The sequence below is a fragment of the Juglans regia genome, chromosome 7 (genome assembly GCF_001411555.2).
Source record: "Juglans regia cultivar Chandler chromosome 7, Walnut 2.0, whole genome shotgun sequence".
NCBI classification, from domain to species: Eukaryota; Viridiplantae; Streptophyta; class Magnoliopsida; order Fagales; family Juglandaceae; genus Juglans; species Juglans regia.
In genome coordinates, this window is record NC_049907.1 from 11,593,925 (window position 1) to 11,610,572 (window position 16,648).

A 16,648-nucleotide genomic window follows, 5' to 3' on the forward strand; every position below is an offset into this window, starting at 1 on the left:
ATTATTTAGCTTCTATGTTCACAGAAGCAATAACTGTAAATGGGCTAGAACAGTTAGGAAATATTCAAGTACCTAAAAAAGCTAGTTATATCAGAGTAATTACGTTGGAATTGAGTCGTATAGCTTTTCATTTGTTATGGCTCGGCCCATTTATGGTAGATATTGGTGCACAAACACCTTTCTTCTATATTTTCAAAGAAAGAGAATTTGTATATATATTCGAAACTGACACTCATATGAGAATGATGCATAATTATTTTCGTATCGGAGGGGTAGCGGCCGATCCAAATTTCAAGCCTTTATATGTACTAAGAAATATAATAAATTAACTGTAATGCTTCAAGTAGGGTCCGTTTCATCTAGGCTCATACTCTGAAAGTATTAGTCATAAATGATATAACTAGAGTCGTATTGAAGTCATTATAAAGAACAAGAACTTCTCATTCCTAAAGAATATTCCTAAGGAATGTGAGATTTTATACACCAACCACAATCATTAGTCAATATATCTCAATAAATCCTCTTCAGGTCATTCCATCATAAGCGGTACGGCTCAAGCGACATTAAATTCATACTCCAAAAGAACTAATCAATAATACAATTGGAGCCTTCTTAAAATCTTCATAAAGAGTATAAACTTCTCTCACCCAAGTAATATGTGATTTCAAACACTACATGCACTCACCAGTCAATATGGGGTATCACAATAACAAAGTTAAGAACTCTAAAGGGCAAAAACAAAGTGTGCTAATGCATTTTTCCGACATGACTAGAGCCCAATTAATAATATTGTCTAATGGCCCACGATGATGTTCATCTATGGAATAAATATTAAATAAAGCATATAAAGTGTAAATAAAGAGAGATACAAATATTTACATAGTTCAACACAAAAGTTTACGTTCACGGGTCGTTTAGAGACAAAATCCAATTGGTTTGATGATTGTATAATTGCTCATGGCCTCCCGTAGCTCTCAATACAATAGAAAAAATAGGGTTGAAGGAAGTTTGAAAATGACACTTTCATTCTGAAGAGAGAGAGAGAGAGAGAGAGAGAGTCCCACGAGTTGTAGAGAATCAACAGAAAGTTCTTCCTTGTAGAGTTGTTAGATATCCCCATGTTTGTAGTAGTTCCCTCCTTTTTATGTGACCAACCGCTCATTTTTCTCTCGATTGGTCACGAGTCTCACTTTTGTGTTTTGAATCTCGAAGTTGTGTTTTAAAATTACTAGGTGATTTTTTAAAGCGAGTCGAGCATTTTAAAATCCTCGAAATATTTTAAATGTCCAAAAAACTTATTTTAAATGGGTTATTTTTAGTGTTATTGAACCAAACCTAATTTTTAAAGTAAGCCTCTTCATATTTTTGGAGCTCCGAAAATATATAGTTTTAGCAAATCATTTTATTTAAATGATTTTATTTCTTTGAGAATATTATTTAATATTCATCATTTTATTTATGTTAAAAACTCTACTTATTTCGATGATTTTATTTCTCTTAAAAATATTTAGTAAACTTCATCATTTTATTTTATGATGAAAGATTATATGTTTAGAATCAAAGTTGGATTTATCATGTATGATTCAATTATAGTTTGATTGGTGTGCCGCGGACAAGATAACCAGTTTGATTTGAGAGAGAAGCTCTAACTTCTCTCTATAGTTTTTTCTCTCTATCTAAATCTAGCTTGAGGGGGGGTGGAGTTCCACCCCCCTCACCCCTTTTCCTGCCATTTTCTAAGCTTGTTTTTAGGTTGTTTGTAGCGGTTTTCAGGTATAATAAAGAAGGAACCAGTTGCTCTAGTCCAAACAATTTTTTCCTCTCTGTTTTCTCCTTCTAATCTCTGATTTCCGGCTTCTCCCTCGTGGTTGCAAAAACTCGAGCCGGTGACGAGCCACGAGGGGTGCACGGGTGAAGATCGCGCTAAGCCACGGGCTGGTGAAAGAGTTAGGTGGCCAGTGCTTGTGCGGGGAAGGGATTTTCGAAACCTAGAGGTGGCCTATGGTGGGGAATGGGTGAGAGGGTCGATGATGGGAAGCTGGGCGAGAGGGAAGTTGGGCGATGCTCCTCTAGGCGAAGCTCATGCGAGAGGGACGGTGGTGGTAGTTCCGCTGCTCGTGGTTGGCGGCAGTAGCAAAGGCCATTGCTTCCTGGTGCACGAGTGAAGGAGGAAGGAAAATAAAAAGGAAAACAAGAAAAAGGGTGGGGGGCGGCGGTTGAAAGAGATGAAACCCTACTGTCACCCCACTATTTGCAGACAGGCTGGGTTTTTTGTTTGGGATGGGCATGTGTTTCTTCAGCCCATGTGTTTAGGGCATTGTCAATCCCTTTTTTTTTAGTGTTTTTGTTTTTTTCTTCATTTTCTCTCAAGTGAGGTGTTTGAGCTGTTAGATTGGACGTAATCTGGGGCAAGAGTTGGTCGAGCATGGCTGGCGATGTCATGGCCAGAGGTCGTACGGCCGAACTATGTGGTCCATCGTGCTATCTGAGCTCATGAAGCCGATGCTTGCGGTGGGCGTGCCATCTAGGTTTATGCCAGTGCTTGTGGTTCTGTTATTTTAGTTGTGCTTTGTCTTGTAGTCTTTGTGTTGTTTAGTTATTAATAAAGATGAAATAGACTATTGGACTTAGTTTCCGTAGCAGTAGTGTCTCATACTCCTCCTCCCTGGGAGGATGGAAGGGAGTTTCCAGCTTTGTTTTACAGAGCGCTTTCTCTTTTAAGAGAGAGTTATTGAGAAGTTAAGACAATGTCCACAATAATGTGTGCGGGAATGCCCCAAAGCAGATGCGTTAGTTGGCTTATAGTCTAGATTTTCCTGTATTGATAAGTCACAGTTGTAACTTCAATTTATTGAATGAAATGAAGTCTGTTTCCGTAAAAAAAAAAAGAATCAAAGTTGGATTTTAAATTAATTCTATGGTATTTCTATTTTAATTCCCATTATTAGTTAGTATATTTTCAGTGTTTAATTCTCACTGTTAAGTCAATCTGGGGACTCCTAGATTTAGGGCTAGGATTAAATCCCTAGAAACCCTAATTCCCCCTCCCCCCCATTTTCCCTCTTCCCTCTCTCTCCTCCCCTCCCTCCAGCCGCACCCATCTCCCCACGATTCCTCTTCTCCCTCATGCCTCCACCATAGCCACCCACCCTTACAGTCGTCAACCACCTCCCAACGTCACTGGCCACCCCCTCTACCTCCGATCACCCCTTATCCCATAGATCTCCCTATCTCTTCCCCGAAGCCCATGCCATAGCCCCTCTCTCCCTCCTCCCTCGGTTTCTCTCCACGGAGCCACCAGTCGCCACCATGGGTAGCCCCATATGCTTGCCATTGAGCCTCGCGATGAGCGCCAGTTGTGGAGTGTTATATGGATAGGTGGTGTGAAGTGTTGGGATTACTGTGAACGGTGTTGTGGAGTAGTTTGTGATGTGATTGAGTAGTTTGAAGCGACAGCCTTGTTATGCAGGTGTAACGTAGTTGGTGTTATGGCAGTGTGCTATGAAGTGACAAGGGTTAAATGTAGAGTTGTGCTGTGAGAAGAATGGAGTGATTGGGTAGTTGTGCAGTGGTCGGATGCCATATGAAGTGATGGGATTACAGTGCAGTTTGGAAGTAGTTGGAAATTGTGTAAAGTGTTGGGACAATTGTGTAGTTTGTGAAGTGGCATGATGTCAGGTGAAGTATTGGGATTGTGAAAGTTGGGGAAGACTTTGAAGCGTGATGATTGTATGGGTTTGAGTTGGAGGTTAGTGTTTGGTGTATGAAGCTTGTTTATACAAGCGGGCGTTCTAGAGGATTATATGTTAATCTTAAGTGATAAAAAGGGCAGGGAACATGTGTAATTTTGTAGGACGCATGTGCCAGACAGATTTACTATATGTAATGGATAATTTGTCTTAAGCATGAGTACACAACGTTTAAGCCATTAGGTTAGTTTAAAATTGTGTATTATGCTTAGTTTAGATTACGATGAAGTGTTGGTTATTGTGTATGGATGAAGGAAAGGAAATGCGTATTGACTAGGGTTGAGATGTACAACTTGATCGATTCAAGTCATACATCAGTATGGAGGTTTGATAGAAAGAGTATGATGAAGGTGATAGTGTGGCTTAACTTTAAAGTGGATCATGGAGGTTCACTTTAAAGGATAAGCACTTAAAGTAGAATATTGTGTTTGAAAGGTGACCTAAAGTGGGTCTCAAGCTTTGGGTTCAAGAATTTTGAAAAACGTGATAAAGGAAAGCATAGAGGATGAAATTGGATAGTAGAGTGTGTTTATGTGAAAGACGTCCAAGTCAAGAATAGTTTATGTATTTTCTAAGTTTTAGTTACTTATGCACTTGAGGAAGGGAATGATGTTAAGGTTATGTATGCATGTATGTTGTCATCTGACATGCACATGAATGGACTGCATGAAATGAGAATGGCATGGAATCCAAGTAAGTATTATATTCATACTCTTATAGAGTTTTCTAAATGATATGAATGAAAATAAATGTTTTTCTTTATGATGCTTTATGAAAATGAAATGAAGTTCTGTGAAAGTATGCAAATGTTTAAAGGTATATGTAAGTAAAGGCCTTCTTGGGCAACCTCTATTTATGAACCCAAAGTAATAGTTGTAGACATGTGAATGAATGTTATACGCCATAGCTAATGTCCTTATTTATAATGAAATGAAATGTTAAGGTTTATGTTTGATGCTTTTAAATGATGTTTAAATGATGCGATGAAAATGTATTTAAATGACGCTATGAAAGCTTATTTAAAAGAGGCTATGAAATGAATTTTAAATAATGCTATGAAGGGATGTTAAAAGAATGCTATGAAATGATGGTTACTAATGATGTTTACGCTTATGCTTTTAAATGATGTTTATGAAATGAATGGACTGATAAATGAAAAGAAGTGAAAAGGAAATGACTGAAAGGAAATGAATGAATGTTTTAATGTATGAAAATATATAACGGTCATGACTAATTGAATGAATGATGGTACCAATGGACTGGGCAAATTGTAATGCCAGGTAAGTAGTATTGGTAGTGCATCTACTGCTACCCACTGACTGAAAGAGATTCCCAACCTGTGGCCACGACTGGAATCCGGCTCCAAAAGATCGATAATCTTAACACACGAAGCGTAACAGTGTATACCAGCCAGAAGAAAAGTGATAACAGTTAAATTGAATGTTGTGTAATCATTTAACTCTTAATAAAAGATGTACAAGGTGTGAGGAATGTTTTATGAGAAATGAAAACATTTTTAAAGAAAAACCCCACCTAGTAATGTTTTCAAAGGAAGTGAATGTCTTATGTAAAGTATGTAAAGGAATGATGAATGCATGAATGGAAATCTATATCAGTATATTTTTACAATATGAAGTAATGCTTACTGAGTATTCGACTCATTTTGTTTTTATGTATATCCCTCCCCCTCTCAAAAAAAAAAAATGAGTAAGAAGTGTCAGGACAGACATGGCCCAAGGAAAGAGTGACGGTAGCCTAGGCATGTTTTTATGCAATGTATCAAACTTAATTTTTATAAAAAGACTTTTAATTAATTTAATGATTTTCGCTATAAACTCTCTTTTAATTTATAGAGCATGTTTTAATTTTAAAACATAGAATCTTTTATATCTTGTGAAGGAAAGGGAAAAAGTTTTAAAATGGTAAGTAATTCCTGTCTCATTTTCTTAAATTATTTTCTACAGTCCCACCACAAGGATGGGCGTTACATTTTATAGGGGTTTACTTATTTTTTTGAAATAGTGACCCCTACTTGACTTATATCACTTTCACCTTTTTGTATATCAGTCAACCTCTTTTAATTTTATCTCTATAAATATAAAACCCTAGGAGAAGTGTAAGACGAAACCCTAGGAGAAGAAGACTCTCGAATTTGGGAGAAAAAGTAAAAATGATCTTTTATTGATATGAAACCAACTATACAACTACAAAGGTAAAATATAAACAGAGTATTTATATTATGTACAAAATAATCAATATGACACGTGTATAAAATATACGCATGATACCCCCTTCAAGATGGAGAGTAAATAGAATGTAATCTCATCTTGGTGATTAAGTGGTGAAACTATTGATGACCAAGAGGCTTAGTTAGAACATCAGCAACTTGGTGATGAGAAGCCAAATGAAACCTCGTGATGATCCTAGCTTGAATTTTGTCACTGATGAAATGGCAATTCAGCTCAATATGCTTTGTCATTTCATGAAAAACTGGATTGGTTGCGATGTGCAAAGTAGCCTAACTATCACCGAACAATTGAGCACTATTAGTATGTGATATATCAAAATCAGATAGAAGAGTAAGGAACCAGATAATTTCATAGGTAGTATATGCCATCGAATGATATTCAACTTCTACTAAAGATCAAGAAACAATTGGTTGCTTCTTTGTTTTTCAGAAAACCAAAGAATCCTTAAGAAAAACACAATATCCACTTGTAGAACAATGATTGTTATGGCAAGAAACCCAATCTGAATCTGTAAAAGCCTTCAAGGATAAAGAATTGGCAGCTGGAAAGAAGAGACTATATGGAGTACTCTTTATATATTATAAACTTCTATAAGCTGTTGTTAGATGAGGTTGTCTTGACTGAGCCATATACTGATTAAGCTTATGCACAGAGTAAGACAAGTTTGGCCATTGTCAATGTAAGGTAAAGAAGTCTACCAACAAGTCTACAATATACAATAGGATTTGGTAGAAAATCCCTTCTTCTTTACTCAACTTTACATTCTACTCCATGGGAAAAGAAACAGGTTTAAATACAAGAAAATTAGCATCTTGAAGAATCTCTAAAAAATATTTTCTTTGACATAGAGAAATGCCAGCTGGAGATTGAGCCACTTCCAACTCAAGAAAATATTTGAGCTTACCAAGGTCCTTAAGCTTGAACTTATCATCAAGCAAGGACTTCAAGTGTTCCATAGATTTCAAATCATTACTAGCTATGACAATATCATCAACATAAATGAGAAGTGCAATGAAAGAGAAACCCTTGGACTTGGTAAAAAGTGAATAATCAGCTTTGGATTGCACAAACCCCAAGTCAAGAATAGAAACTGAAAACTTGGAAAACCATTGGCCTGAAACTTGTTTCAGACTATGAAGTGATTTGTTCAACTTACAAACATTGGACCCCCTTTAACAAGGAATCCATGAGGCAATGTCATATATACTTCTTCAGATAAATCATCATATAAAAAGGCATTATTAACATCAAGTTGTGTAAGATGCCAATTTTTTATAGTAGCAATAGCTAGTAATGTTCTAACAGTAGCCATTTTAGCTACTGGAGAAAATGTCTCAGAATAATCAAAACCTTCATTTTGGGTATAACCCTTAGCAATCAACCTTGCCTTGTAACGCTCTATGGAACCATTAGCACGATACTTAATTTTGTAAACTCATTTATAGCCTAAGGGTTTTTTGTCAGGAGGTAAGGAAGTAATAATCCATGTATTATTGTTTTCCAACGCTGTAATCTCAGTTGTCATAGCATCTCTCCAATGAGAGTGCTTGACTGCTTGATGATAGAACTCAAGTTCAATATTAGCAATAATGGACAAGGCAAAAGATTTATGAGCAGAAGATAGACGAGCATATGAGAGAAAATTGGAAATATCATACTTGGTGTGTGAGAGAGGAGAAAAAGAGGAACGTGCTGGAGGATATGATGTAGAGTGAGCAGAAGAAGAAAAATTGCAGTAAAAATGCTGCAAATAACTAGGTAATCTTCTGATTCGAGTGGATCTTCTAGGAATTTCAGATGGTATTGGTAAGGTGGCAGGTTGAATTTCAGTAGATTGAGTTTCAAGGTGAACAGTAGAAGAATGAGTAGAAAATGAATGATCTAATAATGAATGATCATTAGATAAATTATTAGAAGAAGACATTGTCGAAGGCACAGGTAATAAATCTAGTGTTGAAGATACATAAGGAAAGCTGGTAGAGGGAAGAGATAAAGCTAAGGAAAAATTTTGAGAACTAAAAGGAAAAACATGTTCATGAAAAACAACATGAATAGAAACAAAACACTAATTTGTTTTAAGATTAAGAAGTTTATATCCTTTGATTCCAAAAGGATATCTAAGAAAAACACAAGTACGAGCTTTAGGATCAAACTTGGTGCCAGATCTTTGTAGAGTGGAGACAAAGCATAAGCAACCAAATGTCCTTAAATGATCATATAATGGAGATGACTTAAACAAAAGTTCAAAAGGAGACTTGTGATTTAAGAGAGGAGTAGGTAACCTATTAATAATGTAGATGGATGTTAAAACAACATCACTCGAAAATTTAATAGGTAAGTGAGATTGAAACATCAAGGCTCGGGCTATATTAAGTATGTGCTGATACTTTCTCACCACAACATAATTATGTTGTGGAGTTTCAACACAACTTGTGTTGATGTAAAATACCTTTAGAATTGAGAGATTGGGAAAGTGAAAATTCTACACCATGATCAGTGCGAGTTTTTTTTATTTTAAAATGAAATTGAGTTTTGATCATTTAAAAAAAAAATTAGTAAAAAGTGTCACCTCAGATTTATGTTTAAGAAGATAAAACCATGTGGCACTAGTTGAATCATCAACAATAGTCAAAAAATATACGTAACCTTCAACAATAGAAACAGAATATGGTCTCCAAACATCATAATGAACAAGATCAAAAGGAGCATCAGATAGATGAACATTATTAGGAAAATGTAATTTTTTTTGTTAAGCTAATGGGCAAACCATACAAGGAGTGCTAGGAACAATCAAATTTGGAACAAATTTATTTACAAACAGCATCCTCGAGGTTGAAGGATGATCCAGTCTATTATGCCAAAGCATAAAAAGTGAGCATTTGGGTGATATAGTTCAAGCATGTGAAAACAGATTATTAAGCAAACATGCATTATATGAAGTAGTGAAAAAAATGAGGTTTAGAAAGAGAAGAGCCTAGTTGCTAAAGTATATAAAGTTCTCATTGTTGTCTACCCACTCCAATCAGCCTCTAATGGGTCAGGTCCTAAATGAACTAAAGGTCAGATGAAAACAAAAAACAGCAAATGAGTGACTAAGTAAGTTTGCTAATAGAAATTAATTTGAATGTGAAAGAAGGTACACATAAAACCCCATGCAAAACAAGATGTTCATAAATATGAACAGAGCCAATATGTGTAAGAGACGCAGATTAACCATTAGGAAGCTTAACAGAAGAATGTACAGTACTAGTAACAGAAGAAAAGCAATCGTCAGAAGAGACCATATGATATGTGGCTCCCGTATCAAGAAAAGCAATCGTTAGAAGAGACCATATGATTTGTGGCTCCCGTATCTAGAAAGTGAGGAATTCAAAGTTACTACATTAACAGCATGAGAAGATTCATTAGAACTGTTTGAAGGATGAAGCATGGACAAGAGCTGTTTATACTGAGCCTCAATTAAAGAGAAAGGAGAAGCAGCCGGGGAATAGTTGTCATGAAGAGCAACTTGATTGGCCACAGACTGTTGCTTCGGCTTTGGTTTATAACCTGGTGGGAATCTATGCAACTTATAATATTTCTCAATCACATGATCAGTGATTCCACAATATTTACACATAGGTCTTTCCTTCTTGGAGAATGATTTAATAGATCTGGTTCCATTACTCTTGGAAACAAATACATGTGAATCAATAGATGGAAGAGAAACGACAGAAATTTCTCCTTGTTGTTCTTCTTGTAAAACAAGAGAGAATACTTTGTTAAGAGTGGGCAAAGGTTCCATAAGAAGGATCTGAGCACGAGCAGAGGAGAATGACTCATTGAATCCCATTAAAAACTGTAAAACAGGCTCCTATTGAACATAATAGTTCAACGTACATACAGCTCCACAAGAACAAGCAGGAACAGGCTTGTGATTTGCTAACTCATCCCAAAGAGACTTCAGTCGAGTAAAATAGGTACTCAATGAAAGATGCCCTTGAGAGTGAGCATAGATAGGTTTCTATAGTTGAAAAATACAAGGACCATTTTTTTGAGAAAAACGTTCCTTAAGATCTAGCCAAATCTCATGCTCAGTAGTTATGTACAAAATACTAGCAGAGATATCAGAGGAAACAGAGTTTAAAAGCCAAGAGATCACCATATTGTTGTAGCGAAGCCTTGGAGAAAGAAGAGGGTCAGTCAATTTTGAAGGCTTGGGAATAGAACCATCGACAAAATGTAAATTGTTCTTCGCCAAAAGAGCCATGGTCATGGAGCGACACCAGGTATGGTACTTATCGCCGACAAGAGCCTGAGTAACAAGAAGAACACCAGGATTGTCACTAGGATGAAGAAAAAAGGGACTCGTAGCATCCTCAAAGACAGATTTGTGAGACGACGCCATGGAGAAATTCTTCTGATACCATGTAAAGCTGAAACCTTAGGAGAAGTGTAAGCCGGAACCCTAGGAGAAGAAGACTTTTGAATTTGGGAGAAAAAGTAAAAATGATCTCTTATTGATCTGAAACCAACTGTACAACTACAAAGGTAAAGTATGAACAAAGTATTTATCGTATGTACAAAATAATCAATATGACACGTGTATAAAATATACGCATGATAATTAATCTCTATTGGCCCGATCGAACCTAGCTAGTTGATTTTATATCCAACACAGTGAATAACGACCAAGTTAATAAAGATTGTTCGGCTGCTACAAGAATGGAATCAATTTTGACTCAGTAGTCCCGAATGACATCAATTAATGTTAGTGTTTGGTGTTGAAATTTGAGTATGGTACTCTCTTTTATATTTTCTTCACTAAATGGCAAAGAAAACCCGTGGAATGATTTGACGCGAAGGTGGAGAAATCTGGTAGATTAGGAATTTAATGTTTATTTTCTTAGTGGTTTTGAGCGATGACTTTGAAAGCAAAACTACGTGCACAATAGACATAAGAAAATTGAAGGGACCATCACATATAATACATTAGTAGTTATAAGCTCTTTATTATATATTATCACTGACGCACGATGAAACAAATTTTCTTCGCACCTGCTGATGTATTGAAGCTCACGATTGATTGGATGTTTTAGTACCTTATAAAATCAAAAACATAACCAAGAACCGAAAACAGAAGAATCAAACATTCATTTTCTAAATATTTACTTGAACAAAACAGTCTAAAAAGGAAATCATATAAAAAATAATTTTTTATACTATTGTAAAACAAACATCCAAAAACTTGAGTATTTTTAATTAAAGATTTTTATTTTGGATAAATAACTGATATGCATGCTTAATGATTATTTTTGGGGACATGAAAAGTTGAAGTGTTTCTTTAGCGTTTCGAGAGGCTTTATGTGAAGTATTTTACATATTTTACAACCTAAGAAGAGATGTTTTGATTTTTTAAAATAATTTATGTATTTTTTGAATAATTCTAACAAGCTTTTCAAAAATAAAACTTGAATAATTAAAAAAATAAAATTACTATCCTTCGTTTCTATCCTTCATATTGTTTTGAGAAAGAGAAATAGTTTAGTCCCAAAACAATTCCATAAAAAGAAACTTACAAAATTACATGTTTTGATCTAGTACGTTAGATTGTAAAGTTACTTTTATCGTAAAATAAATCCAACATGTCACATGAAGCCACATTAGTTTCTAACTTTACTTTTGTAAAATCTCTTTGTGTCAGTAGCACTTCATAGTAAAAAAAGTTGGTAAAATAGTTTTAAATGAGTTTTGTATAATTAGGATTTTCCTTTTAATATAAAAATCGTATAATATAAATATTTCTAAGAAGTTTTTAAATTTGGAGTGATCTATTGTTATGCCTAGGGGTGCAAATGGTCCGGTCTGGACCAGACCGAACACCCCATAGGGACCGGACCAGATCGGTAGTTATCGATCCGGCCTAATTTTTTTATTTTATTATTTTAGATCAATTAATAAAAAATTATTTAAAATATTAAATTAAATTAAGTGACTTATTAATGTAAATTATGTAACAAACTCAATAAAAAAATATTTTATATGGTCAATGATAATAAATTAGATGAAAATTATATTATTAATTTATATAATTACTATATAATTAACTAATTGATATTATATATTAGTTAATTCATAGAATATTAACCAGTGTTAATAACATATTTAAAATTTTATATTGTTAATAGTGATAGGTTGGATGAAGATATATAAAAAATATTTTTAATTTATAGAATATTAACAAGTATTAATAACATATTTAAAATTTTATATTGTTAATTGTACAATTATTATATAAATAATATATATAAAATATATTTTTATTTTTATTTTTTATTCAGTCGGTCCGATCTGAGAAATCTCCACCCCGGGACCAGACCGACCATACATTTTTTCGGTCCAGTCTAGTCTGGACGGAACCGGTCGGTCCAGTCGGTTTCTCAGGTCCGGACCGACCGTTCAAACCCCTAGTTATGCCCCTGCCAACAAGTAGAAGTTTGTAAACACTAAATCTGTTTTTGAGTTTACATTTGTTTGCAAAAGCCTTTCTGAATTTTTAATTCTCATGTATTATTTTCTTTATTTATGGTTTTTAGAACTTCTAATGGCGTGGAAATAACATAAAAAGGGTTTAATTCTATATTTTGAAAAACTTAAGAGGTAGATGAAAAATTGTAAACTCAGACAACTTTATTATAAGAATGAAAATCGAGGGATTTTTTTTTTTTTTCCAAAGAGCTGGTAGCCACACATGTAGTGACTCCATCCCAAATTTATTGATAAACCATCACTTATAGCGGAGGAAAACCATAGTAACAAGCCGGACACTTGGGAATTACAATCAAAACAAATAAAAAACCATCTCAAGCATCATAAGACCAAAACTATAACCCAACGTATAAACTAAACAAATAAACCAAAACCAACTAGACAAACTTACTGTAAATAAACCTACAACAAACCAGAAATTAGAATCTAAGATTAGGAAGACCAATCTTGTCCATCCTGAAAATCGAGGGATTCAATTTACATTAATAGAAGATCTAATCAAGGAAATTGATTATAGAAATTGTTAGTTAATAGGCTGAAGAACATCTTATGTGGGTTAATTTCTCTACCTCAAAGTGCTTTTGTTCTTGGAAGAATAATCTCAGATAATATTATTGTGGCATATGAAGCTATGCATTCCATGCAATACAGAATGAGAGGCAGGAAAGTGGGCTATATGGCTCTAGCTGCTTTGCAAAAAATGGGTTTTGATAGGCAATGGACTGATCTCATAATGCAATGCATGAGTACCATGTCTATCTTAAAGCAGATTCAGACCCTCAAGAGGCCTTGGACAAGGGATCCACTTTCCCATTATCTTTTCATTCTATGTTCACAAGTGTTAAGCTCTATCTTAAACAATGCAGAAACCAAAGGCCATATTTTTTGCATACCTTTTGCTCTTTGGAGGTTAACCATTTATTTTTTGCAGATGATAGACTTCTCTTTTGTAAAGCTAATCCCTTAGAGTGGAGTAGGCTTTTTAAACTGTTAGAGTCATATAAATAGGCTTCTTGCCAAATATTGAACCTAGAAAAAACTTATATTTTCTTCAGTAGCAATACATGCCAAGAAGTAGAGGACATTATCTTACCTACTGCAGGGATTAGAGCTACAAAATCTTATGAGAAATATCTAGGGTTACCTTCCTATGTTGGCAAACACAAATCAAAAGCCTTCAATTTAATAATTGACAAGATCAGGAGTAAGATCAGTAATTGGAAGGTGAAATTGTTATCACAAACAGGCAAAGGGATCCTCTTTAAAGCCGTCATTCAGGCCATTCCTACTTATAGTATGGGCATATTTAAGATTCTAAAAGCCATTTTGAAGGAGATTAGTAGGAGAATGCAGCAATTTTGGTGGGGACAAAAGGAAGCTAATTCAAAGATCCATTGGTTGAACTGGCAGCAGTTGAGTAATGCTAAAATTGTAGGAGGGTGAGATTTCGTGACTTTGAAAACTTTAATCTTGCTTTATTAACTAAGCAAGGCTAACGGCTTATTCAGAATCCACAGTCATTGGCAACAAGGGTTTTAAAGGCAAAATACTTCCCAATAACAATTTTTTTGAATTCTACAATGGGAAGTAAGGCTTCTTTTATTTGGAAAAGTTTTTTGGCAGCCAGGTTTCTTTTACAAGAAGGCCTGATTTGGAAGATTGGTAATGGGGAATCAGTGAATATATGGCATGATAAGTGGATACTCAAACCCACCTCCTTCAAAATCCAATCCCCAGTGAGGATTTTGGAAGGAAATGCATTGGTGAGGGACTTAATAGACTCTGATACCAACCAATGGAATAATGCTTTGATTAAAGAACTATTCTCTGAGTCAAGGGCAAAATGCATCTACAGAATACCAATTAGTCCTTGTAATAGCATTGATAAGTTGGCTTGGAGGTTTACTGCTAATGGCAAATTTTTAGTCAAAAGTGCCTATCATCTTCAAGGAGACATATTGGATAGAAGGAAGGGTCAGACTTAGAGCAGTAACTCATATATAGATGTTTGGTCAAAGATATGGAAGTTGCTTGTCCCAAATATTGTAAAATGTTTTCTCTGGAGAGCAAGCCATGAATCGTTACGTACCTACTAAGCTTAATTTGTTCAAAAGAAAGGTCTTGGATTCTCCAAATTGCCCTATTTGTAGAGAGTAAGCTGATACTATAACCCATGCATTGTGGATCGAGTTGTAGATCAGCACAAGATATATGGGGCTTATGTTCAAAAAGACTTCAAAAAGGATTGGTAGAGGATAAGGCTTTTAAGGATCTGCTTTTAAATTTCTACTCCCACTTGAATAAATAGGATTTTGAAGAGACGGAAATTATAGCTTACCAAATATGGAGAAGAAGAAATAGTTTTGTCTTTAAAGAAGGGTTTCTGCCTCCAAGCAATTTGGTGCACCTTTCACACCAGGCTCTTGAGGACTACAAGAAAGCTATGATGAAGCCTATCTCAACAGCAGACACGCCAGCCAAAGTAGTTCACCAATGGGATCCTCCTCCTCCTAACACTTGCAAAATTAATTGAGATGTTGCTATTGATAAAGTTCACTGTAAGGTGGGAATTGGGGTGATAGTTAGAAACAGGGATGGTAGAGTTTTGGCTACTATGAGATCATCTAGGGATTTATTTCCCGATGCTCAATTGGGTGAAGCATATGAAGCACTCAAAGCCTCTATTTTGTGTAAAGAGTTAGGCCTACAACATGTAATTATGGAGGGTGATGCATTGTCTGTGGTAAACGAGATTAACATCCCTATAGAGAAGTGGGGTACAGGGGGGATGGTCATTAGAGATGTTAAAAATTTGATGGGGAAGATTGCTCACTGGTCAGTTAGTCATGTCCTGAGGAACTTGAATGAAGTGGCTCTTGTTTTAGCAAAGAATGTTCTTGAACTCTATGAGGAGAGCATCTTATTGGAGGAAATTCCTTCTTATATTCATCTTGTTAACTAGAATATTGCCCTCTCCTTGCAGTAATAAATACGGGAGTTCTACTTTTCACTAGAAAGATAACCCTTAAACATTCAAATGATGGAAAAATAATGGGAAAAAAGAAATAAAAATAAAAAAATATTTGGTCTATACGTAAATCTTATATATATATATACATACTAACATTATTAATGTAATTTGTCAGATTATAAAATTTTTTTTATTATAAAATAAATTTAACGATTAATTCACGTTAATATGTAAATTACTTTGGGTAAAACTCTTGTATAGAGCTAAAAAAGTTTTAAAAATAAAACTTAGATTAAAAAATATGTAAATTTTCAATGGTGCCCATTTGCATCGACCAGAATTCAAAGTTGAATGCGAAGGGCAGAATAAAAAACCAGATACCGTACACATGATAATATTTTTGCTCCATATATCTTGTTGATCAGCAGTACAGGATGTACTGACCAGTATTTCTTCAGTACACTGGCATTAACATTATTACTTAAAAGAGAGTGTTAAGAGGCTGAAAATGACTCAAATATAAATAAATAAAAATATAACTTATTATCAATTGGGCTAACGTACTCAAAATTCTGACTAGATTCGTCTGTCTGACTCCCACACCAAACACAAACTCACGAAGGAACGTAGAAATAATATTTATGACAGGAAGCGAGATCAGGTACAATACTATTCTTACTGTTGAAAGCTCCCGCTGAGCTCCCGTTGGTAATTTTTTTTTAACGTAGTGATTAAATAAATTTTTTTTAATAATATTATAAATTTTTAAAAATAAAAAAAATAAAAAAAATCATGTAAAAAAATAAAAAACACATAAGTACATTAGCAAGAGCCTCAGAAAGAGCTCCCAACTGTTGACGCGCGTAGACCCAACCATAGCTTAAGGGGTTTTGTTCAGTTTTATTATTACTATTATTTAAATTTTTCATTTGGTTTTCTTATTCTTAAAAGTCAACTCGTATTTTTTTTAATATGAGAGATCATTAGGATTATATATTACAAGAGAATGGATTTTTTGGGACAAAAATTTTTATCCCAAAAGAGTTTCAAAGACAAAATTTCTCCATCTCTAATTCATCTCAAAAGATCTGTCTCAAAAAGTTTTTGCATACAAATTTTTTTTCATCCCAAAAATACTTTCAGGGATGAAA